This window comes from Lissotriton vulgaris, chromosome 2_1 (genome assembly GCF_964263255.1).
Source record: "Lissotriton vulgaris chromosome 2_1, aLisVul1.2, whole genome shotgun sequence".
In the NCBI taxonomy this organism is placed as follows: Eukaryota; Metazoa; Chordata; class Amphibia; order Caudata; family Salamandridae; genus Lissotriton; species Lissotriton vulgaris.
In genome coordinates this window covers 313,541,020-313,565,950 of record NC_141687.1, presented here as the reverse complement: position 1 = coordinate 313,565,950, position 24,931 = coordinate 313,541,020, and the positions used below count along the sequence as shown (strand labels likewise).

General features: G+C 46.1%; 1 long non-coding RNA gene across 1 annotated transcript in view; it reads left to right on the top strand.

Moving 5' to 3' along the window:
- The window catches only part of LOC147730247 (uncharacterized), a 102,578-nt gene extending 78,141 nt beyond the window's left edge, over positions 1-24,437 (top strand). Inside the window, exons 2-3 of the long non-coding RNA XR_015308569.1 lie at positions 22,615-22,707; positions 24,395-24,437. This is a non-coding gene — a long non-coding RNA (uncharacterized LOC147730247). The remainder of the gene's footprint in view (positions 1-22,614; positions 22,708-24,394) is intronic.
- Positions 24,438-24,931: the final 494 nt, after the last annotated feature.

The following is a 24,931-nucleotide window of genomic DNA, read 5'->3' as shown; positions in this document are numbered from 1 at the left end:
AGTCAAGGCTTGGCCCATGTCTGCGGTGTATAAATTAAAGAGCATCGGGGCTAAGATGCACCCTTGCTTTAGCCTGCGATCTGTGTCGATTTTCTCTATAGCAGATAAGCTTGAGAGTTTGATTCTTACCCAAGTTCGTGAGTACAATGATTGAATCGTTTGTAATAAAGATGGGTTGATATTCCAGCGTGCCGACTTCTGCCAGAGGATGGTGCGATCTACGCCATCAAAATCTGCCGAATAGTCAATGAAACAAGCAAAGAGCGGCAGACTTTGGTGAGTCACGGCTTGTTGAGCTAGATATGACAGGGTGATTATGTTCTCCACCGTTGATGCCCCAGGTCTGAACCCTGTAGTGTGGCTCACTGGTTAGAGGCGGCAGACCCGAGAGCAGAGGACGGCCTGGGACCAGGGTTCGATTCCCGACGCGGCAGGTTTCTGGACCAGGGTCAGCGGACTCGATAATTCTCTCGCCTCGGTGCCCACTCTGATCAGCGATCACACTCGGCAATTCTGGGCACTAGCTTGCCTCATCTTCACTAACGGCCCCACCAGACCGCCGGGGATGCCTGGTCTCACCCTGGAGATACCCATTAAGGGACCATCTCTCAGGGAAGCCAGGAAGGGGTTCGCAGCGGTCGAAGCGCGGAGGTACCCCTTCGGGAGTGATTCCAGCGCTATATAAGCACACAATTAATTAATTAATTAATTAATTCAAAGAAGGGCAGAAGGCCTTCAGTGCTGGCCCAATTTGATAGTTCTGCCAGAATGGTGCTTGCATAGGCCTTGCCCTCAATATCCAGCAGGGCAATCATACTGTAGATTTAAGGGTCGGATTTGGGCCCTTTCTTATAGATTTGGGGGAAGTAACGACACTCTCCAGGAGTCTGGAACGTCTCCCAAGAACCTGCATTTGGCATATAACTGGATCAGATTGTCCGTCCAGAAATCTGTGTCTGCCCTGAAGAGGGAGCCAGGCAGGCCGTTAGGACCTGGTGTTCCATTGTGTCGGATCTTTTTTTAAAATTGTGCGAACTAAAGTTTTGCCTGGAGGGACTCGGTCATCCAACGTTTTCAATGCGTGTACAGTGCTGTCTGATTCTTCACTCGCATTAAGGCATTTATTTAAGGAAGTACTGCTTTGATCTTCTTTGTGCAATGTTTTCACATGAGCGGACCAGGTACCAGCATCAAGTGAATTCTCTCTGTGGGTGTCTCCTTGGGTTAGATTATTTAAGTATCGCCAGAACTCTTTGGATTTGAATGGCCTCAACAAATCAAAGATCTTCAGCCATTTCGCCTCAATGCATTCGCGTTTCATGGGCCAGACCTGCTTCGAATGGCTTTTTACGGCTTCTTTAAGTAGCCTTTTGGCGGATGCTGAGCCAGTTTTCCGATAAGCCCTACGTTTGGCATTTAATTGTTTGGCACTCTCTTTAATTGTTGGGATGAGTCCTAGAGTGTGTGATGGGTCTCGGGGGGGGTTCTGCTTATTGTGTCCCCTCTAAGCAATGAGGCAAACTTGCTGGCGAACTGATCCCATTCATCTATAGCGCCCCTGATGTTTGCGCAAAGTTGCCAGCCTGCCCATGTTTTTTTCCATTTATCGAACTTGTTAATTGGCGCTGGCCCCCATTTGATTCCTCTTAATAACTTGTGCAGCTCTTCTCCATTAGGTGCCCCAATGCAACGTAAAGTGTGGCGTGTATCTGCTGTGAGGTTTAACGTAATGAATAAGGCAGCATGATCGCTTTCGCTTCGTGGGTACACTGTATAAATTACCATGAGATTTTGTATTCCCTTACTGAATAAAATATAATCTATTGTCGTTTGATTATTGTATGTGGCAGCAAAAAATGCCCCTGGCGTATTCCTTCAAAACAGAGAATGTACTGTTATCAGATTGTAAGTCTACATTAGGGCATTGAAAGCATCTGTAGACCCGGAATGTACAGTGCTGGTGTCTAAAATCCAGGACTGCCTTAATATAGCACAGGTGACACAGCCTCCCTTTGCATCTTAGTGCTTAGATTAGGTATCCTAGACCCCAAAGCATTTACTGTAATGATGGAATTTTAAATGTAAACTTTGGCGGGTTAACTAAAAGAATGGCTCATTGAAGATTTTGAGGGGAAAATACTTCCAACAATGAAAAAAAGATTTTGCAATTTTTTTCCTACAGTTTGTTCCCAGTAAGTATTTGTCTTGACAATTCAAACTGAATTACTTATAGGCACTTATTAGTCTGCCGCTCAAGAGCCCTGGGGAAAAGTTTTTCTAAGAATTCCATTTAAATGACGTGTAGATTTATGTAGTGCCTACGGCCATTTATATATCCACGTAGTGCTTTTACAATCTGGGTGCACTTTACGGTTTTAGGGTACTAGTCGGGTGTTCAGATGGGTTTTGGAAAGCTTTGCATCATACTGTTTACAGAGTAGCCATATGAGATCGTGCCCTGCGAGGTTGAGGAGAGTAGGGTATTGTTTAGAGGTGGCTTTTTGTGATGGTGGCCGGCTAGATCCTGTAATGGACATCTGTGCCGAAGTGATTGCGTTTTTTTAGGGCTCGTCTACGCAGCGCGCAAGCGTTACTTAGGAGGGGACCTTTTGCTTTTGCCCAAGACTTTTACTTAAGCCGGGCATGTTTTGCATTGGTTTGTATTACAACTCGTGAACATTTGGCGTTTCCCTTGCGCCATCGGTTTGCAATTATTGCAAAACAGATAGCCCACCTGCGTGCTCCCGGAAGAGCGGCCTGCAGTGCAGCACGGTGCTGCTGGGCACGGGGGTCTCGAGTGGAGACACGCTAATTTACTCCTCACACCACCCACTGACTGAACCCCGGCTTGCACTGACAGCGTTTGACTGTCACCGACAACATGGCATGGCTAGGTCTGAGTGTTTACTTACCCCACTGACTCTAAGCGCTACCTTGTGACTCCCACTTTCACACCTGTCTTGGCGGTCACTTCCACCCCGTGACTCGCTGCACCCCAAGATTGGCAGCTACCACATAACATTAACCTGCGGCTCCTTAACTTTCACTCCCACCTCACTTTGGCCCTCAGCCTTTCTCTCAGCCACCACAGACTTTTACTCTCACTGCCAACCATGGCCCTAACCACCACTACTAAACCTCTCGTTCCAGCCCCGTGCTTTTTACATGCAGCCTGTCACTGCAGACCCTCACACCTACCCCATAATGTACTCACTGCAATTTACTGACTACCCTCCATCTTTTTTTCTGCCTTACCACTGACTATTACCGTAAACCTTGATTTCCGCCGCCACTCACAGCCTTCAGTGTCACCCTAGACTTTCATTGCAACTCCCAGATTCTTTCAATAGCTTTTACTGCCACAGTGCCACCACACAATTCACAGTACCACCTGGTGACTTCTACTGACACACTGGCTATACCTGCCCCCTCACTGAGTGGGTCACCCTTGACACTCCACTTCCTCAGTCTTACAGTCCCTGTAGCACCCACCACCCCAATGTGACTCTCACAGATACGCACATCCTCTTTCACTCATCCCTAAATCTTACTGCAAAACCTTCCCTTTCACAGCCTCCCTACGAAAGCCATTGCTTCCCGCTAACCCTCACTATCGCATGCTTTCACGGTCATCCCTTAAGCTACACTGTCATCCCTTAACTCTTACTTTACTTCCCCACCTCTCCAGAAGCCCTCATCTCTCCCATATCCACTGACTCTGAGTGCCACACCATCCCTGTGACATAGCTCACTGAATTTCGGTGCTACCTGTAATTCTTGTTCATGACTCCCCCACCAATGCACACCTCTCCTGAATGCCCCCGACTGTCTTCGCCCTTGCCTGACTCTCATACCCCCCATAACTCCCTGCAGACTTCCAGTACCACCTGAGGAGTCCCACCACCTCCAGTGCGTGTCATTGTCGCTGCCTGACTCTTGCCGCCTTCACTGATTCTCATCTGATATCTTGTGGCGTAGCCACTCCTTACGACTGTCACCCAGACGTCCTTTGCATCTTCTTCACTCCCACTCCATCTCTTACCCTCAGCCTGGTTTCCTGACTCTCATCCCATCTCAGACTCTTCTCGCACGTCTGACAACCATAGACAGCCATTAATTTACTCTCACCCAAGCCTCAGCTTCTAACCGCCTGGTGCTTAATTTACTCATAACAAAAACAAAATTCCAGGGTTCTTGTCAGGAGGCCACTGCAACTTGCACCACCCATTGCCCCTGCCAGCACTGCCAGTGACGGTATTAACACAACTACTAACCATCACTCTCCAACAAGTGTGAAAATGTAGACTATTCCAGGCCCCAAACACTATAAGAATGGCTTTTAATATACATGGACTTAAAAAAAACAAATGTTGTGCTTATATCTGAATGACACAAACAGTGATTGCATCCGGCAGGCCGTTATAAGTGCCATTGTTGTTAATTAAGTGCCAGTGCTGAGCTCCGTAAGCTACTGGCTCAAATTAAGCACTGTAACCGCCACCCTGTGGCTCATCCCTTGATCTCTTGATACACATCCCACTCCCCAATCTGTCCAATATCACTAACCCTTCTGAGTTAGTATCATCACCTCTCCCTATCTCTGACTCCAATAAGGCCCCCTGACTCAATCATGGACGCTTCTTACGGAATCCCACCAAACATGACTTTGACCTGTCACCTATTAACGTCCTCTTCATCTTCTTCCCAGTCCTGCTTCTTTGCACTTACCTTATGCACACTTGCTAATATGCAGCACTATCTGCTTCAACTTTTTCCAAGCCTTTCCATGCCTCAAAAACACAATGTGATCTGAGTGCAGAAATGTCCTGACGACCACTTCACTTTGTGGATATCTCTTCTAAATCATTTTTTTACTGCTTGTTCTTCTTTTCCTCATGTGGACTTTATTTCAGGATTCTGTGGTGTCAATCAATTAATTTGTATTTGTAAAGCGCAGCTCTTCACCGGAAAGGGTATCCAGGCGGTGAGTTGTAGGGCTTAGTCGAAAAGCCAGGTCTTGAGTCTCTTCCTGAAATTCGCCAGGGAGGGTGATGTCAAGAATTGGAGGTTGTTCCAGGACTTGGCGGTGAGGCAGGAGAATTAACCGCCTCCACTGTAGCTTCGACAGATGCATGGTGTCTGGGTGAGGGAGGTGGAGTGAAGGTCTCTGGAAGGTTGGTGGAAGTTAAGTGGTGGTTGATGTATGCTGCTCCTTGGTTGTGGAGGGCTTTGTAGGCCTTGATTAAAGTAGTTGACACCAGCAAATTGGATGGTCCTTTTGTTATTTTCTGCCACAGCATTTTATTTTTTCATTTTCCATTTCCCATTAGTCCCAGGCAGACACACTATTTTATGTTGACAAAAAGAACTACTGCTATCCAGCAGCATTGTGAGCCGAAAAGGGTCAAAGTTTGTTAGCTATCAGGCACTGGATCTCGTTCGCCATTGAAGACATCTTTACCTTATTACACGTGTACCTTTAGTTTTTTGCCACAGTAAAAAGGATTGGAAAACCGGACTCAACCAGAAAAACATCAATAAAAGAATAGAAATGTTGTAAAATGGCAGGGAGTAAGTCTTTGCTAAAAATGAAATCCAACTTGAATTATTACGGAAGGCACATTTCTGGTGAAATGCTACAGCTATTCCCACTGTGAAAGGTTACATGTCTTCTAAAGTATTATAGACTTGTCATTTGATGCTCCATAGAGGAGTCTGCAATATGAGAGTTTTGATGAGGTCCAGTTAGAAAAGTGCCGCCAGGACAATCACCATAGTAATTACTGTGCTGTTGTCCTAGTGCCAGAGTCAGACTGGAACACAAATTAGGCCCAGGCACCAAAATAAAAGTGACCCCTATTTGTGAATAAGACAGTTAAACAAGCATTTGCAATGCAATACGTCGTGCAGTTACGCGAGTTTAGCTATTGGCATTGTAAATGACAATGCCTTTTATTTATATTTTAAAAACGAAAGCAAAAATAAAAGGCATTATTTGCAATGTCAATAGATCAAACTTGCATAAATGCGAGGCCTAATGCATTGCAAATGCTTGTTTCATGTTGCTGGTTTGTATGGTCATCCATTCCTTGGATTTAGATAGGTTTTGATGCGTCTTTGTTCATTTTGTGGCTTTTATGCAACGCTATCTATGTACATTGTGGGTATGGTAAATTAAGCTTTTTTTGTATGGCTAGGGTGACCAGACGTCGAGGATTTACCAAAACAGTCCCGGTTTTTTGTTAACTGTCCTGGCCTTCCGATTATTTATCGAAAGCTAATACTTCTCCCTGTTTTGTGGAGTGGGTCGGGTGAGCGTGCCCATTAGGGAACAGGCTCACACTTTCTTGTACAAAGAAAACTAAACTGAGCTACTTATGGGGCAACTTGAGATGTCTTTTCTGCAATGTCTTCTTTTAGCTAGCAAAGCTTTCTGAAATGGAGCAAATTTCTGAAAGGTTGATCTTGTCTTTCTAGCATGTAGACTGCTTTATAGGTTTGTCGGATGGACATAGTGTAGTCTTTGTGTAGGGTTAAATGCAGTCATTATAGTTCGCGTGACTAGGCGTCCTGGATTTACAGGAACAGTCCTGTTTTTCACCATCATTCTCAACAATTTGCTGTAAATTTAGCACATGGCCTGCTTTTCATAGAGTGCGTTGTGGCAAGTTTTCATAAGCAGCCTTGTCAGCAGGCAGTTTTTTAACACTGGTAATGCTGCACGTAAAACCTGAATTTAATTTTCCCTACGTGCCTCATTGTTTATCTTTGTATGCTGCTCAATGCTGTCAATTATGTCAGTTCATGTTCGTTGGCAAAACTGTAGTCTTTATGTTGGAGGAATGTCCTGATTTTTTTATATTTAAAAAACTTGGTCACACTTTGTATGGCTGATAAGAAGATTGATGCAAGATTATTAATGTGTTATCGAGTTAGTAAACGCCTAGCTTAGTGTTGCACACAATTTCGGCTCCTTTCACACGGTCACCAGGCGAGGAGCTGATATCCACCGGTGTCAGGAAAAATAAGCTCAAAATCTAGTAAACAGTGGATTTCTAGCTCGTTTTCAGAGGCAGTAAGCAACCGATGTCCATAAAACGTGTGAAATTACCAGGGGACATAGGTGGACCCTTTGTGTTTGTTTATTAGGTTTCGCCTGGCGTCCGCTGCACAGCAGCGTTCGCGCAGGCGCAATCTTTTATTAGAACAGTACGGGGGCTTTGTCCCGCCTGCTCTTCCATTGGCTAGCTCCATAAATGGAGGCTAGCCATTGGAAGATAGATCTGTCCGTCATTGCCGGAGCAGATTCGTGGGCGTTCCGGTGATTTTTTTCTATCTCCGCCCCTATTAAAACGTCATACGGCGGTGGGCGGTTGTTTATTTTTTTTTTCTTCCAAGGTTTTTTTTTGTCATTCCTCCAGGCCGACCGCCGGCCGGAAGAAGTCCAGGTGAGTGCTCCCCTCCCCTCCCGCTGTCCGTGTCCCCCTTCCCGCCCCCCCCTCCGACTGTCCGTGTCCCCCTTCCCGCCCCCCCCCTCCCGCTGTCAATGTGCCCGTTCTCGCCCCCCCATTAGCTGTCCGTGTCTCCGGCACCACTTGTAAATGCTTGTTGTGCAGTTTCAATCACCCAGCAGCGGGCGATTCAGTCCCCTCAAAATTAATCTGCAAGACGAATGAATGGTTCTTCCGTTTCACGGACTGTAGCGTCCTCCCGGAGGAGTCTTCCCGGCCGAGCCTGACGCACTTTTCCCTGAATATTGGATTTTGGGTTTCCATGTATGTTTTCCACCTGGGATCTGCAGCACTTGTGTTTTTAGAGAGGTCGCTGTCCGCCGTGTGGGGTCAAGGCGCGCCCCGGCACATCCTCTCTCCCCCTTCTGGATTCAGGGTTTTATTTGCTGTAATCTGCACCCTCATGGAGAGAAGGGTGACCAATTTCCGGACTGCCTCCCTCTGAGCCCCCGAGGACCCCGTCCCCGCCTCACTCGATTTATGGTAAGCACTTCAAGTGGAGAAACCGCTTTAATTTAACATCGCAATATGTGGCCGGACTCGAGGAGCCTGTACAATCAACAGGTAGAGACTGTTTTGACTTTGTTTTAAGTTAATTTGTTGAGAGAGACAGTGTCCCCAAAGCAAGTTGCTGGCTTTAAATGTCGTTTTATTTATACATCTTAATTTACTTAGCATCATCAGGAGAAGCGCTTCTCGGAGAGGTTTCATAGCTAGAGGCACGCGAGACTTTTCTAGTGCTTAGTTACAACAAACCACGATTGAGGGAAACACAAGGATAATTGGGAACTTTGTAAGCAGGCACGTCTTTTACGAGTTATTCTCTGTTCTGGAGTTTAAAATTGCCTCAGATTCCCGTGAATTGGTTGCCTCCAAAGCTTTGCCATATTGCGGGGGCAGCCCTTGAATGAGAGAGGGCAGGGGGCGCCTCGAGGTGACGGGGCAATTTAAGTCTCGACTTCTTTTCTGAAACTAATGAGAAGGGATGGCGGGTGGGGTGAGGGGGTGGCTGGGGTTTCGATAGTGCTGGATTGCGGAGGGGTTTATTCAAGGGCTCTCCTTGGCTGACAGATTTTAATTCTAGAAAGAATGGTCCCGGAGTCAGCTTTCAGTTTATCTCAAACCATCTGCTGCTCCTCCCCGTCCTGAGTCCCCGCTCCCGTGTCCTTTGAGCCCTTCTGGGGCCATTGTCTGACACAGTGGAGGTGATTTATGGCCGTTCGCGGGCAGGCGGGTCACCCCGACGCCAATTCTAGAGTTTCTGAACACATTCCATGGTCCCTGCACTTCTAAAGAGCTGTCAGGGCCGGGGAAGAGTTTGTCGCCCAACACCGTCCGTCATCTTTTCAGAAGCATCGGTCTCCGGCAGCCTCCTCACACCTTCCCAGGACAGCACCCCCACCCCTTCAAGCCCCCACTACAGTGCCCCCTCCCTTGCGGCTGGCACTGGGTGACCCTACCCCCTGCCATCCTCCCGCCTGCGAGCTTGTTCTGCGGCTCTGACAGGTCGCATTACTCTTCCTAAAAAGCCCGACGCCTCTCTCTCTGCGTGCAGACCGCGCATCCCACGGCAAATCGGACCGCATCTGGCGCCCCACCCCGGCATGAACCCAAACACTGTCTGCACCGCTAGGGCCGGGCCGTTTAGACGTTGGAATCTGGCACCCACGTGTGCCCTGCAAACAGAGAGCCTTTACAGACCCTGGCACATTCTGCACCCTGGGGCCACCCAGACCAAGGAACGCTACGTGGACCCGAGGCAGCTGAACGGACGTGTCCAGGACAGATTTCAAATATATCCACAGGGAGGGTCTGCGGCTCAACCCCAACATCAACTCTCGGGAATAGGATTTGGCGTAACAGCCAGAGAACTGCCGACCTATAGTACCAGGTTCGAGTCTCGGCGTCGGCTCAAATCCTGTGATTCTGGGCACATTACTTGATCTCCGCATGCCTACCAAAAATGAATGTGCTCTTGCCTAATCTAAATGGTGCTTCCATAAAGCGCTCTAATCCCTTTGGGTCGAATTTGATCTATATAAAAACTGCAAAAGAAAGAAGAAAATCATAGGAAAGTATGTGTCCCTACGACCAGAGCTGGAGATTTTGGAACTGGAGAAGCAGGTTCCAGTCTCGGCGTTGGCTCAGCATTTTGTGATTCTGGGCTGATCACTTAGTGATTAAGTGATCTTAATCACTACGTGCCTAAAACCATTGAATATGAAATGAAATGAAATTAAATGAATTGTATTTATATAGCGCACTTCTACCCTCAGGCCTCGTAGCGCTGTATTCATACCGCAGAGGAACCCTTCCTGGATTTCCATGTGAAGTGTCCACCCCTGGGCACCCCCAAGGTGAAGCCAGGCATCCCCTGCGCTGCTGGGGCCGACGTGGAGATTAAGCAAGCTATTGCCCAGAGTCGCAGCGTGGGACCCATGGTTAGAATAGGCACTGAGGCGAGAATATCAGGTCCAAGGAGTTTTTGAGCTCGAAACCCGCCGAGGCGGGAATCGAACCCTGGTCCCGGGTCAGAGCTCCGCATCAAGGTCTGCCGCTTCTAACCATTGAGCCACACTTCTCCACTGTGCAATGGAGCTCATGTAAAGCTTTCCGATACTTTCAGGTCTGGTTCGCACCATTTAAAAAAAATAAACTGTCGCTTTCAATGCCACCCGAATCGATATATGTTATCATTATTGCATTTACACATTCGAAGACTAAGGTTGCTTGGTGCAGAAAAAACGAGTCGAGCGGACAGCACAACAAGCACAACAAGGAATACACAATTCCCCTAGTGGTTTGTGTCATCTGTGTTTTTGTACGATTGACCTTTCACAGCATTACTTGTGTCGGGTTGTTTTATAGCTCGGACCACCTATGTGTGTGAGATCGCCGCCTCTGCGTCCCGTGTCACCTGCTCGTAGTTGGGTTCCGAGCTCTGTGCAAACATGGCGCTCTCGTGACAAACAGCACAGCAGCGGCTGGTGTTTTCAGCACTGCCCCGGTGATGCTGGATGGCTGGGAGGAGGGCTTCAGCATCCCTAAACCCGCTCCTCACTTAAGAAGTGTTATAACTGAGTAGAAAGATGATAAAGTAGGACGGACTGGTTGATGTAACCTTGCTTTGTGCCCATCCATGGTCACCGATGTGGGTTATTGTTTGCAGTCGGTGCTGTCTCTCCACAGGTAATTAGAATGTACCCGGTGGAAGGTTACTGCGATTGGAAAATCCCATTCTTCTCAAAATATCATTCCCTATTTGATCAGTCACTCAGACTTCTAAGTCAATCCCTCAGTCAATTCAAGACTTCTATCACAAAAAATAAAATTCAAATGATCACTAAAAAAACACCAACCACTTTGTCCTAGTTGCTTGTGTATCCACATAGAAAACGTGTTAAGTTTTTGTTAAAAAACATTTCACTGATGGCCAAGGACTGCCACGCGTAAACACTGGCTTTATCAACCTTCACAAATATATACAGTTCCCAGCAGAAATGTATTCAAGTCGGTCAGGCCCACCCGGGAGGCAGTTATTGCTTGATTTGTTATCAGTGGCATTCTGGCCTAGAGCCCATGGAACATTTTAATGTCATACTCCCCACACCATGTTTTGTATTTTGATTTTAAAAAAGTTCCCTTTTTTACTGGTGCTATAATTATCACTAGCAACCGTTCAACTAGATGTTTTCATTCATTTTACTGGCTGTTCATCAATTTGGATAAAGCCACCAACATCATGTTGATATAATTCCACTCTAATTTGTACAACTTGCTATTATACCCTCACTTAGCGCCCCTAAAATGAACTGTACTGAGTGGGTGTATTTCGTTATATGTAGAGAAGGTTAGAGAATTGATTTATCGTTGAAGATGTTATGAGAAGCCCATCATCTGTAATTCGAAAACATTTATTCCATTCACACTTATTTTAACTCCTGGGCCATCATTTATGTGCCCAGTAGCCATAGTAAAGGTTATAATGCTAAATTAAATAGCCAGATAGGCAGGCAGCATTTTTGTGTTCTACAAATTTTAATCTCTAGGGAATAGGCGGTGAAGTTGGCTGCAAAACTAGAACTGTGGCTCTTTCCCTATCAACAATTAGAATGATAGTCCAGTGACCAAAATATATTGTTTTTATTAATGCAAAAAGTATCTTTAATATTGTTATTTTTTAATTCACTATGACATATTATGAACACGACTTGACTAAGAGGTAAGGGAGAGCATCACAAGAAACAGCTGAAATGAGATTGACTTCCAAATCTGCAGGGACGGAGCTGCATGACTTCCTCTCCCAGAACTTTACCTAAGCACAGGCAGCGCAGTGCGCATTTCCACGTGTAATCTATCTGGACAGTTAAAGTGCCACATTGCCATGCTAAAGGCAGTTATGTGGCATAAAAGTGCCAGATAACATAACACATTTTATGTATTAAATCGTGCAGTCAGATTTCTAAGAACCCTTTCAATCAGCTCCCAGCTGTGAATTGACATCCTCACAGCTCTGCCTGTGCTTTGATCCTGGGATAACCTTCCCAGATCAGGTCCGAAGGAGAGTGAAGGTTGGGGGGTCTGTGTGGTGTGCAGATGACTTGAGAATAGTGTTATGTTATGTTATGTTATTCTTGGTTTTGTATAGCGCACGGCTACTCGAAGAGTGTCCCAGGCGCTTTGGTTTGCGCACCTATCTCATAACATAACAAATAAAAGGCAGAAAAAGAAGAAAAAGATCCAGAAAAAACCCCAGGGGGACAACTAAGAAGTAAAGAGCCAAGTTTTGAGACCTTTTCTAAATGCCAGTAAATTTGATGTACTGCGCAATGTCACTGGAAGCGTATTCCATAGCTGGGGGGCCAGCAGTCTAAAAGAACGGCCTCCAATGCGTGCCCTTTTTACACGAGGGACCGTGGCGAGAAACAGAGATCCGGACCTCAAGGGCCTAGCCGGGTGGTAAAAGGCAAGCCTTTTTTGAAGGTATTTAGCCCCCGAGGCATGAAGAGCTTTATGCGCCAAAGTCAAGGCCTTGAAAATTATCCGCTTCCGGACGGGGAGCCAGTGCAGTGACTGCAGGAGGGCCGAGGCTCTGGCACGGCGAGATAGTCCAAAAATCGCCCGTGCTGCTGAGTTCTGGACCACCTGCAGCCGTTGAAGCAGATATTCTGGCAGGCCGAGATAAAGAATGTTCGAATAATCAATTCTCGAGCCAATTATAGCCTGCACTGTTATCTTCCTATGCTCCTCCAATAGTAAGGGGAGAAACTTGCGCAACATCCGGAGCAGGCCGAAACAGGTGCCAGTGAGACCGATTATCTGAGAGCGCCGAGTTAAGCCATTATCGATCTTAATCCCTAGGTTTTTAGCCACCTGGGACGAAGCTGCTGGTGGAAACATGTTCTCTGGCCACCACACCTTCCAATCCGGATCTGAACTGCACCCAAAGAAGAGGACCTCGGATTTATCCGAGTTGCACTTGAGGCTGTTATGTTGGAACCAATTAAAAACAGCCCCAAGGCAGCCCCGGATACTCGCTCCGTCGAAATCCTCACCACTCCCGCAGGTAAAGAGGAGCTGGGTGTCATCGGCGTAGGAAACGATCTGAGCCCCGAAAGACTCCGCCAGAGCCGCCAGAGGGGTCATAAAGATGTTGAATAGAGTCGGGCTCAGCACTGAGCCCTGGGGGACTCTGACACCCAATCATCTCGGCGGAGCAGGCAGAGGCCCAGACCGTTTGTCGACGGCCCGCCAAGAACGAACGAAACCAGCTGAGCAGTGTATACTTTCTCCTACAGATAAAACACGATCATTTTTCCCACTTACCATCCCACATCATGAGGTTGTTACTTGCTCTTACCAAGTAGAATCCACATCACACACCACTTCATGCACAATTTTAGGAAATCCCTTTGAAAAGATCTCGATCTGCACCATAAGTCAAACACAGACCTTTGAAGCAAATAGGCAAAATAAACTTTGCAGAGTGGCATTTGAGGTAATAGCATGTCAATTATCCTGTCTGATTGCTAGAACGCACTAACGTGGCTATTGCTATAAAATTGCTTCTGTGCTGAATCAATTTTTTTGCATAATGTGTGGCTCTGTCTGTGTGTGTGGCTCTGTCTGTGTGTGTGGCTCTGTCTGTGTGTGTGTCTGTGTGTGTGGCTCTGTCTGTGTGTGTGGCTCTGTCTGTGTGTGTGGCTCTGTCTGTGTGTGTGGCTCTGTCTGTGTGTTTGTGCTCTGTGTGTGTGTGTGCACATGCAATAGGTCTCCCATTTGTGAGAGATTAAGCTATTGGCATTGCAAATGACAATGAAATTTATTTATCTGCTTTCAAAACCAACACATAAATACAAAATTTGTCATTTACAATGCCAATAGCTCAAACCTTTACAAAGGCGAAACCGTTGCATTGTAAATGCTTGATTTGGGTGGGAGTGGGAGTGGGTGGGCGTCTTGGTGAGGGTCAGAATGCTTCTTAGATGCCACCAGGCCTTTCCCCCTCCAAGGCTTCACCCCTTCCTCAGAAGGTGAAAATATTTTGTAAATTGGCAAGTATGGCTTAGTCAACTATATGAACTGGAGCTACGTTATGAGACACACAGGCAAGAACATGGCTATTTGCATAATGTGGTTCTCAATTGCACTTAGTGACATAGGCTCAAATTGTTAACATAGGTAAGTCATGACCAGGCGCGCAACACCCATTGGGCTCACGATGCTTCACCCCCCCACCCAGTCGTGTGTTTGAGCCGGTGGGGAGGTGGAGACAGCTTCGCGGGCTGGCAAGCATCAAATTGCACCCGCACCCGAGTACTTAACATGTCTTTAAAATACCATTTAAATGTAAATGAGGCTTTTGTTGTGTGTTCACCCCATCATACAGCCACTCTGCCCGTGGTGGAAGAATTAGCCCCCCCTCGAAATATTTTCCAGCACCCCCGAAATTTGGCTCTAGTTGCCCGCCTGGTCATGACTCCAAGTAAGCTAAATATTTCAGTTGGTATCCTACCTGAATGGGTAAATGCATCATCATGATCTCCGGGTCTCTGGTTCGAATACTGCTTGGACTGACCTCATTTCAGTTTTCCGTTCCGACGTTGACAAAACCCGAACTTTAGAGTTCAGTTATAAGGATGCTAACTATTAAGTGTTTGAAACCATCTTTGTTTTGTTACGTGCTTCTAGATGTTTAACACGTAGGATTTTGCAATTCCTGTATAAAAACCTGTCTCCGATTTCTTTAATATAGGCGACTTTTGTCGCACTCAGTCAATTGTAAACTGCTGATGTCACAATGCCTGCTGCCAGAGCAAGCAGCTGAGGGGAAAGGCAGGCCAGGTCACAGAACTTATTTAAAGCAGCTGCTTAAATGATGAAGCACTGCTTTTCTTTCTTCTGCTCAGTTTTTAGGTCTCGCCTAGCGTATTGCGTAAGCAATCGCAATGCGAGAGATATAGAGAGCTGATCCAGGAAAGCTTACCAAGGGGCTTTTCAATGCGGATTACGTCCAGTTCACGTGATGCAGTCGTGTGAGGAAGGCGCGTGCACATCAAACACCATCTGCCTCGCATCAGTCTTCAAAGGAATCCGCTCTCAAGCCGCTCCCCCGCCCCGCCATCAGACTATCGCGCCATCGTCCCACGTCAGCTCCCTGATAAGCCTTATGCCTGTTTCACAAGCGCGCATCCATTCCCTTAATCGCAGCATCGTCCCTTTACTTTAACATGCTGAAAGCTAATCCTCCAGTGCCGCGATTGATGCAAAAGAAAAGAATTCGAAAAAAAATCTATTTGTTTACTTTACAGCTGGCATCTGCCAGTCCCTTAATCGCGTCATTGTTCCTTTACTTGAACATGCTGAAAGCTAATCCTCAATTTTTTTATTAAACGTGTTTGAAAATGTGAAAACTTTCAATAAGCACCTCTACTCGCGCTCTCTATGTGCCTTAAAACTATATATAACAGTCCTGCCGTGCTTCCGTTAGTAACAATGAATATTTCTACAGTCAGCTATTTTTGCGAAGTGGAATCCGTGAGTTGCAGGTTGAGCTGCGTTATACACTAGTGCGCGTGTAAAGCGCTCCAATGTCTTTGGGTCGAGTTTGCGATATATAAATGGACTTCTGTTTTTGAATAAATAAAGGAACTCAAAGGAGATAAGTTGCTTGAAAATGTGAGAACTTTTATAAGCACCTCTACTCGCGCTCTCTATGTGCCTTGAAACTAAATATAACAGTCCTGTCGCGCTTTAACGCCCTCCCCCTCCCCCACCACAGAGCACGTATTTTTATTATTCATGTTTAGCCCATGCTACTCTTACATGAAAAAAATGCCAGCACCCTGCCATCTTAGTCAAACATTACCGGCTTGTTGTTTTTAAATAAACATAGCGCGTGCATTTTGTACGGTCTAATGTAAATTGCTAAATGCACGCACTCTATATATTTAGAAACAACAAGCATGAAAGCTTTAAGTAAGAACTAAACTATGTGTAAGCTGGAGAAAAGGCTAACTTTTGTGAACAATTAATCTTCCTCCACAAGCGCGTGAATCTTGCTTCTACAGCTCCTTCCTCTGCTGGGAACAGTCAACAGGCGCCACAAGGCAGGCAGAGACATCCTCCTTGATGAATGCTTTTGAAATTCCACGTATGAACACTAAACAGACCCGAGACGCCAGGAGAGCAGAAGGCACACAGAGACATCCTCCGTAATTGCTGGGTCCCCTCTGAAGCCAATTAGTTGACGCTTAACTCCAACCTTTTTGCTTAATCAAAAGCCATTTTTTTAAAGGACACTGTCTTAAACAGTATTGTTTGGGTGCTCGATTTTTATTAAAACTTTGTTCGCCAAATTTCATCATTTCACACACGCACAATTGTTCTGGAAGGCTTCATAAAATTACAAAACAGAGAAGTTCTATTTGTAAAATCACCTTGTGCACAGCTATGGTGTTTTGCAACAGTTGATTGATTCTAAACTCGCATTTATTTATGACGTCAAACCCTACAACTATATTGCGATCATTGAATATTTCTACAGTCGGCTATTTATTGTAAGTGAAATACGTGATTTGCAGGTAGAGCTGCATTATAAAGTGGTGCGCATGTAAAGCGCTCCAATGCCTTCGGGTCAATTTTTTGCTATATAAATGTACTTCTGTTTTGTTAAAAATAAAAGGACTCAAAGGAGCTTATTTACGTATTCAAATTGCTATAAAATGTGAAAACTTTTATAGCCACTTCTACTTGCGCTCTCTTTGTGCTTTGAAACTAAATATAAGAGTCCTGACTTGCTTCTTTTTTGCAACAGTTGATTGATTATAAAGTTGCATTTATTTCTGACGTCAAACCCTCCAACTATATTACTATCACAACCAAAACCACAACCACACACACACACACACACAATCACACACACAACCACAACCACACATACAACCGCACACAACACTGCACACACACACAACCACGCACACAACACTGCACACACACACAACCACGCACACAACCACAACACCACAATCACACACACACAACCACACACACACAACCACACACACACAACCACACACACACAACCACACAAACACAACCACACAAACACAACCACACACACACAACCACACACACACAACCACACACACACAACCACACACACACACAACCACACATACACACACAACCACACCCACACACACAACCACACACACAACCACACACACAAACACATATCTGCACCCACACCGGCACCCACAACCACACCCACAACCAAACACACCCTCTCACCACTCTCACCCCTCTCGCCACTCTCACCCCTCTCACCACTCTCTCCCCTCTCACCACTCTCTCCCCTCTCACCACTCTCTCCCCTCTCACCACTCTCTCCCCTCTCACCACTCTCTCCCCTCTCACCACTCTCTCCCCTCTCGCCACTCTCTCCCCTCTCGCCACTCTACCCTCTCACCACTCTACCCTCGTCACTCTCCCCTCTCACCAATCTACCCTCTCATCACTCTCCCCTCCCCCTCTCACCACTCTAACCTCTCACCACTCTAACCTCTCACCACTCTCACCCCTCTCACCACTCTCTCCCCTCTCCCCACTCTCCCCACTCTCCCCTCTCCCCACTCTCCTCCCTCTCCCCACTCTCCTCCCTCTCCCCACTCTCCTCCCTCTCCCCACTCTCCTCCCTCTCCCCACTCTCCCCCCTGTCCCCACTCTCCCCCTCTCACCACTCTCCCCCCTCTCACCACTCTCCCCCCTCTCACCACTCTCCCCCCTCTCACCACTCTCCCCCCTCTCACCACTCTCTCCCCTCTCCCCTCTCCTGTCTCCCCTCTCCCCTCTCCCCTCTCCCCTCTCCCCTCTCCGCTCTCCCCTCTCTCTCACCCCTCTCACCCCTCTCACCCCTCTCACCCCTCTCACCCCTCTCACCCCTCTCACCCCCCTCACCCCTCTCACCCCTCTCCCCCTTCCCCCTCTCCCCCTTTCCCCTCTCACCCCCATCTCACCCCCCTCTCACCCCCCTCTCACCCCCCTCTCACCCCCCTCTCACCCCTCTCACCCCTCTCACCTCTCCCCACTCTCTTCTTCCCACTCTCCTCTCTCCCCTCCCCTCTCTCCTCACTCTTTTTCTCTCCCCACTCCTCTCCAATCTCTCCTCAAGTACACAAGTCAATGAGTAATTACACTGCACTCTATGCAAAATACACTCCAAATACCACTCGGTGCCACATAATTACATGCTACATATTTACACTGCACTCAACGCAACATACACTCCAAATAACACTCGGTGACACATAAGTACACGCCACATAATTACACTGCCCTCAATGCAACATACACTACAAATACCACTCAGTGCCACATAATTACACTGCCCTCAATGGAACATACACTCCAAATACCACTCAGTGACACATAATTACACGTCACATAATTACACTGCCCTAAATCCAACATACACTCCAAATAACACTCAGTGCCACATAGTTACACACCACATAATTACACTGCAGTCAATGCAACATACACTCCAAATACCACTCAGTGCCACATAATTACACGCCACATAATTACACTATACTGAATGCAACATACACTCCAAACAATACCACTCAGTGCCACATAATTATATGCTACATAATTAGACTGCACTCAATGCAACATACACTCCAAAGAATACCACTCAGTGCCACATAATTACACACCCCATAATTACACTGCACTCAATGCAACATACACTCCAAATACCACTCAGTGCCACATAATTACATGCCACATAATTACACTATACTGAATGTAACACACACTCCACACAATAACACTACAAATACCACTCAGTGCCACATAATTACACTGCCCTCAATGGAACATACACTCCAAATACCACTCAGTGACACATAATTACACGTCACATAATTACACTGCCCTAAATCCAACATACACTCCAAATAACACTCAGTGCCACATAGTTACACACCACATAATTACACTGCAGTCAACGCAACATACACTCCAAATACCACTCAGTGCCACATAATTACACACCACATTATTACACTCTACTGAATGCAACACACAGTCCACACAATACCACTCAGTGCCACATAATTATATGCTACATAATTACAATGCAACATACACTCCAAATACCACTCAGTGGCACATAATTACACGCCACATAACTACACTATCTATCGCCCTCACTCTATCGCCCTCACTCTATCTATCTATCTATCTATCTATCTATCTATCTATCTATCTATCTATCTATCTATCTATCTATCTATCTATCTATCTATCTATCTATCTATCTATCTATCTATCTATCTATCTATCTATCTATTTATCTGCCTCACTCTATATCTATCTATCTATCTCCCTCACTCTATATCTATCTATCTATATATCTATCGCACTCACCCTCACTCTATCTACCTATCTATCTATCGCCCTCTATCTATCGCCCTCTATCTATCGCCCTCTATCTATCGCCCTCTATCTATCGCCCTCTATCTATCGCCCTCTATCTATCGCCCTCTATCTATCGCCCTCTATCTATCGCCCTCTATCTATCGCCCTCTATCTATCGCCCTCTATCGCCCTCTATCTATCTATCGCCCTCTATCTATCACCCTCTATCTATCTATCACCCTCTATCTATCTATCGCCCTCTAGCTAACTCCCTCTATCGCCCTCTATCTATCTCTCGCCCTCTATCTATCTCTCGCCCTCTATCTATCTCTCGCCCTCTATCTATCTCTCGCCCTCTATCTATCTCTCGCCCTCTATCTATCTCTCGCCCTCTATCTATCTCTCGCCCTCTATCTATCTCTCGCCCTCTATCTATCTCTCGCCCTCTATCTATCTCTCGCCCTCTATCTATCTCTCGCCCTCTATCTATCTCTCGCCCTCTATCTATCTCTCGCCCTCTATCTATCTCTCGCCCTCTATCTATCTCTCGCCCTCTATCTATCTCTCGCCCTCTATCTATCTCTCGCCCTCTATCTATCTCTCGCCCTCTATCTATCTCTCGCCCTCTATCTATCTCTCGCCCTCTTATCTATCTCTCGCCCTCTATCTATCTCTCGCCCTATCTATCTATCTATCCATCTATCTATCGCCCTCACTCTATCTATCTGTCGTTAGCCCTCACTCTATCTGTCTTTAGCCCTCACTCTATCTGTCTTTAGCCCTCACTCTATCTATCTGTCTTTAGCCCTCACTCTATCTATCTGTCTTTAGCCCTCACTCTATCTATCTGTCTATCTATCGCCCTCACTCTATCTATCGCACCACCACAGCATCACTCAGCACCACCACAGCATCACTCAGGGGCACCACAACATAACTAAGCGCTACCACAGCATCACTCGTCGCCACCACAGCATCACTCGTCGCCACCACAGCATCACTCGTCGCCACCACAGCATCACTCGTCGCCGCCACAGCATCACTCGTCGCCGCCACAACATCACTCGTCGCCGCCACAACATCACTCGTCGCCGCCACAACATCACTCGTCGCCGCCACAACATCACTCGTCGCCGCCACAACATCACTCGTCGCCGCCACAACATCACTCGTCGCCGCCACAACATCACTCGTCGCCGCCACAACATCACTCGTCGCCGCCACAACATCACTCGTCGCCGCCACAACATCACTCGTCGCCGCCACAACATCACTCGTCGCCGCCACAACATCACTCGTCGCCGCCACAACATCACTCGTCGCCGCCACAACATCACTCGTCGCCGCCACAACATCACTCGTCGCCGCCACAACATCACTCGTCGCCGGCCACAACATCACTCGTCGCCGCCACAACATCACTCGTCGCCGCCACAACATCACTCGTCGCCGCCACAACATCACTCGTCGCCGCCACAACATCACTCGTCGCCGCCACAACATCACTCGTCGCCGCCACAACATCACTCGTCGCCGCCACAACATCACTCGTCGCCGCCACAACATCACTCGTCGCCGCCACAACATCACTCGTCGCCGCCACAACATCACTCGTCGCCGCCACAACATCACTCGTCGCCGCCACAACATCACTCGTCGCCGCCACAACATCACTCGTCGCCGCCACAACATCACTCGTCGCCGCCACAACATCACTCGTCGCCGCCACAACATCACTCGTCGCCGCCACAACATCACTCGTCGCCGCCACAACATCACTCAGCGCTGCCGCAACATCACTCAGCGCCACCACAGCATCCATCTGCAACCACTCAACAACAACTGCTTCAAATATGTTCTCTCAATGTTTCACGCTTTATTACAAATGTCACAAAAATATGTTAATGTTTCACTTCTGTTCTTGGATTTTCATCACAATAAAATACACTGAACATAATCTTCACAAAAGTTATTTACAAAAGTTTAAGCTATTGCCAATATAAATTACAATAACTTTTATTTAAGTATTACTTATTAAAAATAAATGAAAGCTATTGTGATTTGTTATGGCAATACATCTAAGTCACGTAAATACAGCACATATTGCATTACAAATGCTATAGGTGTCACATTTGCAAAAGGTAAAAGTATTGGCATTGTAAATGACAAAGCTATTAATTTCGCTATTGTCAAAACCAACACATAAATAAAAGAATTGTCATTTACAATACCAATAGCTCAAACTTTCCTAATGCGAGACCTATTGCATTGCAAATGCTTGTTTTTCTAGCTGTACACTGACAAGCACGAAGGAGATATTTAATGCAACATGTTTATTTTTATTTTTTGCACTCCTTAGGTCATTATCGACAAATTTAGCATATGTCGGCATGTTTGTTCATATTCCCAGCTGCTGCACCTTTTTTTATTTTAAACTAACTTTCAATAACAAAATATCTAATAGCTTTTGGTTGTCTGGCTGTGCACAAGAGAATCTATTTTTATTCTTCATGTTTGCAAACATGCTCTCTCTCATATGAAAGAACTACGTACCAAGGATTTAAATGGATTGTGGGAAAGGTGATGGTGTGACCATGTTTTATATTGAAGAAAGTGCCTTCTGCCACACATGATAAGGATATTGCAACTCACCTTGGAGTTCCATAGCTTTGTAAATGAACTCCCCCTTCAGTTTTGTTCCTCTGTATGCGCATGGAACTTCTAGGTGACTTGCTATATCATCCTAATGTACGACAAAGGGGTACTTTATAACATGTATAAAAGGTTAAGCATGTGTGAAAAACAGTTTCCTTTCGGTTATAAAAGAGCTAAAAAAGAAACTTTGGACTCTGGCTTCGGAAGGATATACAAATCGTGTTTGGCAGGTGCTCTGGATTTGATGATTGTAAATTCGGGAGTGTCAGTCAGCAAGTAGAGTGCCACACGCTCAATAAGCAGACACTGAACTACTGTATTGTAAATAAGATGCTGTTGATGGTCGCCTGCGGTTTGGCAGGCGCTGTACCTCCTGAGCGCTTCCAATAAAAGCTCATTTGTTTTATAACGGAATACACCAACGGCAAATTCTGTCTCACCATTTCTTTGCCCTTGATTGCCCTCTTGTCCTTAAGTTACTCTTCGCCTTTTAAAAAAAAACTTTTTATATTTTTCTTTTTAGAAAACAGACTGGGAGGTAGCCGTGAAAAGCATTAACAAAAAGAATTTGTCTAAGTCCCAAATCTTGCTCGGCAAAGAGATTAAAATCTTGAAGGTAAGTTGCCCTTTATTTTTGCACTGCATGTTGCTTTGCATGTGCCAGTTCAGGGTTAATTCAGTCTTTTCACCAGGTTCTTTTGCCACAGTGGATTGAAACCCAGAAATAGTATCTGCCCGTTTCCTGCCTGCTTGATGATCATGCTTCACTGTTTAATTCCATCACACATCGGTGCAGTTGTGGGTAGTGAGATCCTGCTTGTTTGGTGATGTAAAGCAGTACATTTTGAACTAATGGCACAAACTGGAAGGGTGTCCCCAGGTGGCAACCCACTCTGTTAGTGTCGGGGGTGAATAAATAATCAGGATCTGCACCTCTTTTCAGATTAGATGTGGAGGATCCTCACTCAATTCCAAGTTATACTGGAGACGGGGATTTAGGGTCCGTCTACTACCAATGAGCCAGATAAAGCTGCTTGATGCACATTCAGAGATGGGCAATCTAAGCTACTTGACCACAAGATACCATTAGACTCTGAGCTCTCTGAAAGCACCATTTTAAGGTTCCACGTGAAGGTCAACTGCTGATGCAAGATATGCGATGACCGTTTGACCGTTAGGCCTAGATAACACAGTAAAGATGTCACCTGCTTGGAGAATATATTATTTCCAGGGGAAAGCAGCTTTGAGCAAAAAGTTGTCAAAATAGTGGTAGCTGACATGCACAGCCTGAATCACAGAGTTCATCACTGCCATATAAGGATGACTTTATAGTGTCTGTTTACTCTGTGACAAACCCAGATATTCATTTGTGAAGCTGCCAATGAAGGTTATGGAAATGTAGATCCTACAGGTCTAGGTTACAGTCAGTCCCCAGTTGAGGAGCCAGGAGTATATAGATGACTTACCTTCGCAGAAGGCACTGAATGGTAAGTTGAAGGAGTTGAAATGCTGAAAAAACAGAGAGAAGCCTTAGTGGTCTCTAGAGTCACTGGGTCTGCTGCCACCAGTGATGGGAGCTCTAGAACCTACAGCAGATTCTGTGGGATGTCTTTCTGCTCCTAAAAGACATGGTATCTTCTGTGACAATGAGTGGGGTCCTATGTAGCCAAGGGCAGAATCTGGCGCAGCAAAGAGTGGGTCCCTACACGACACCCATTGTTCTCTGCTGCCACCGTTACTAATGTCCTGCCTGTCCTGAAATGACCCCCCTCCTTGTGTACATTCATGCCCTTTACTGTGTACATTCATGCCCTGTGCAGCTTACATTCATGTACCGTGTTGTGTATTTATATTAGTCCCCAAGCCTTATACATTCCTGCTGGTACTGAATACATTAATCCCTGTACCTTATGCTTTCATGCACGGTACCTTACGTTCTCGTTCCAGGTGACCCCTTCATCAATATTACATGTCATGTACTTTCTTGCCCTGTTTTGTGTAAATTCATGCCTTTTGCATAAAAACCTAGGGATGCCCTGCCTGTCTAAGTGTGATGTTCTTCAAGGGAAATCTATAGCTTTGTTTGAATACTTCTTCTGTGCACGGTGTTGTAAAGAATGGTTTTGCATTACCATTTCAGAACAAGTCAACTGTGCCCATGTATCGTCGTTAGTAAAGACGCTGTCTGCTTTTTTAAAGTAAATGTAATGTGTTCTTCTTGTAGTAAATAAAGGGTGAGCTGAATATCTTTTGTATGTTTTTGTCTGCATGTACAGTGTTTGACAGTGCAATTATTTTTCTAGGAACTACAACATGAAAATATCGTGGCTCTGTATGATGTCCAGGTTGGTGAATCTAGATTTTTATTTGGCTTTTGGGGTTCATTGCGAGCAGCAGTCCGAGACAATTGAATATGTTTCCTTTGGTCATTAAGACCTTGTTATGGTTGCATGAGGGAATGCGGTTCAGGAGAGGTGGGTGGGGCAGAGAACAGGATGTTGGTCAGCGAAGGTTGCTGTGTAACTTAAAACGTACTGCTGAGGTTCTTCTTTTGCACTCAGTATTGTTCCTGCTCATGTTTCAGTACACTTCCTGCTAAAACGTATTAACCTCAGTGGTGGGATGAACTGAGGAGGAGCAGGGGGATTTACAAAAATCGGTTGACTTGGTGATTAGAAATCAATATTTATTTTCTTGGATATTTTTACTCTAAACATCGTTGGCATGAATGCCAGGTAGGTTTGCACCAAACGATACTGTTTTCAGAGGTGGTCAGCAGTGCACCAAGTGTGATTGACAGTGTGGGGGCTCCTATTCCTGCAGATAGAGTACCAGTGTGA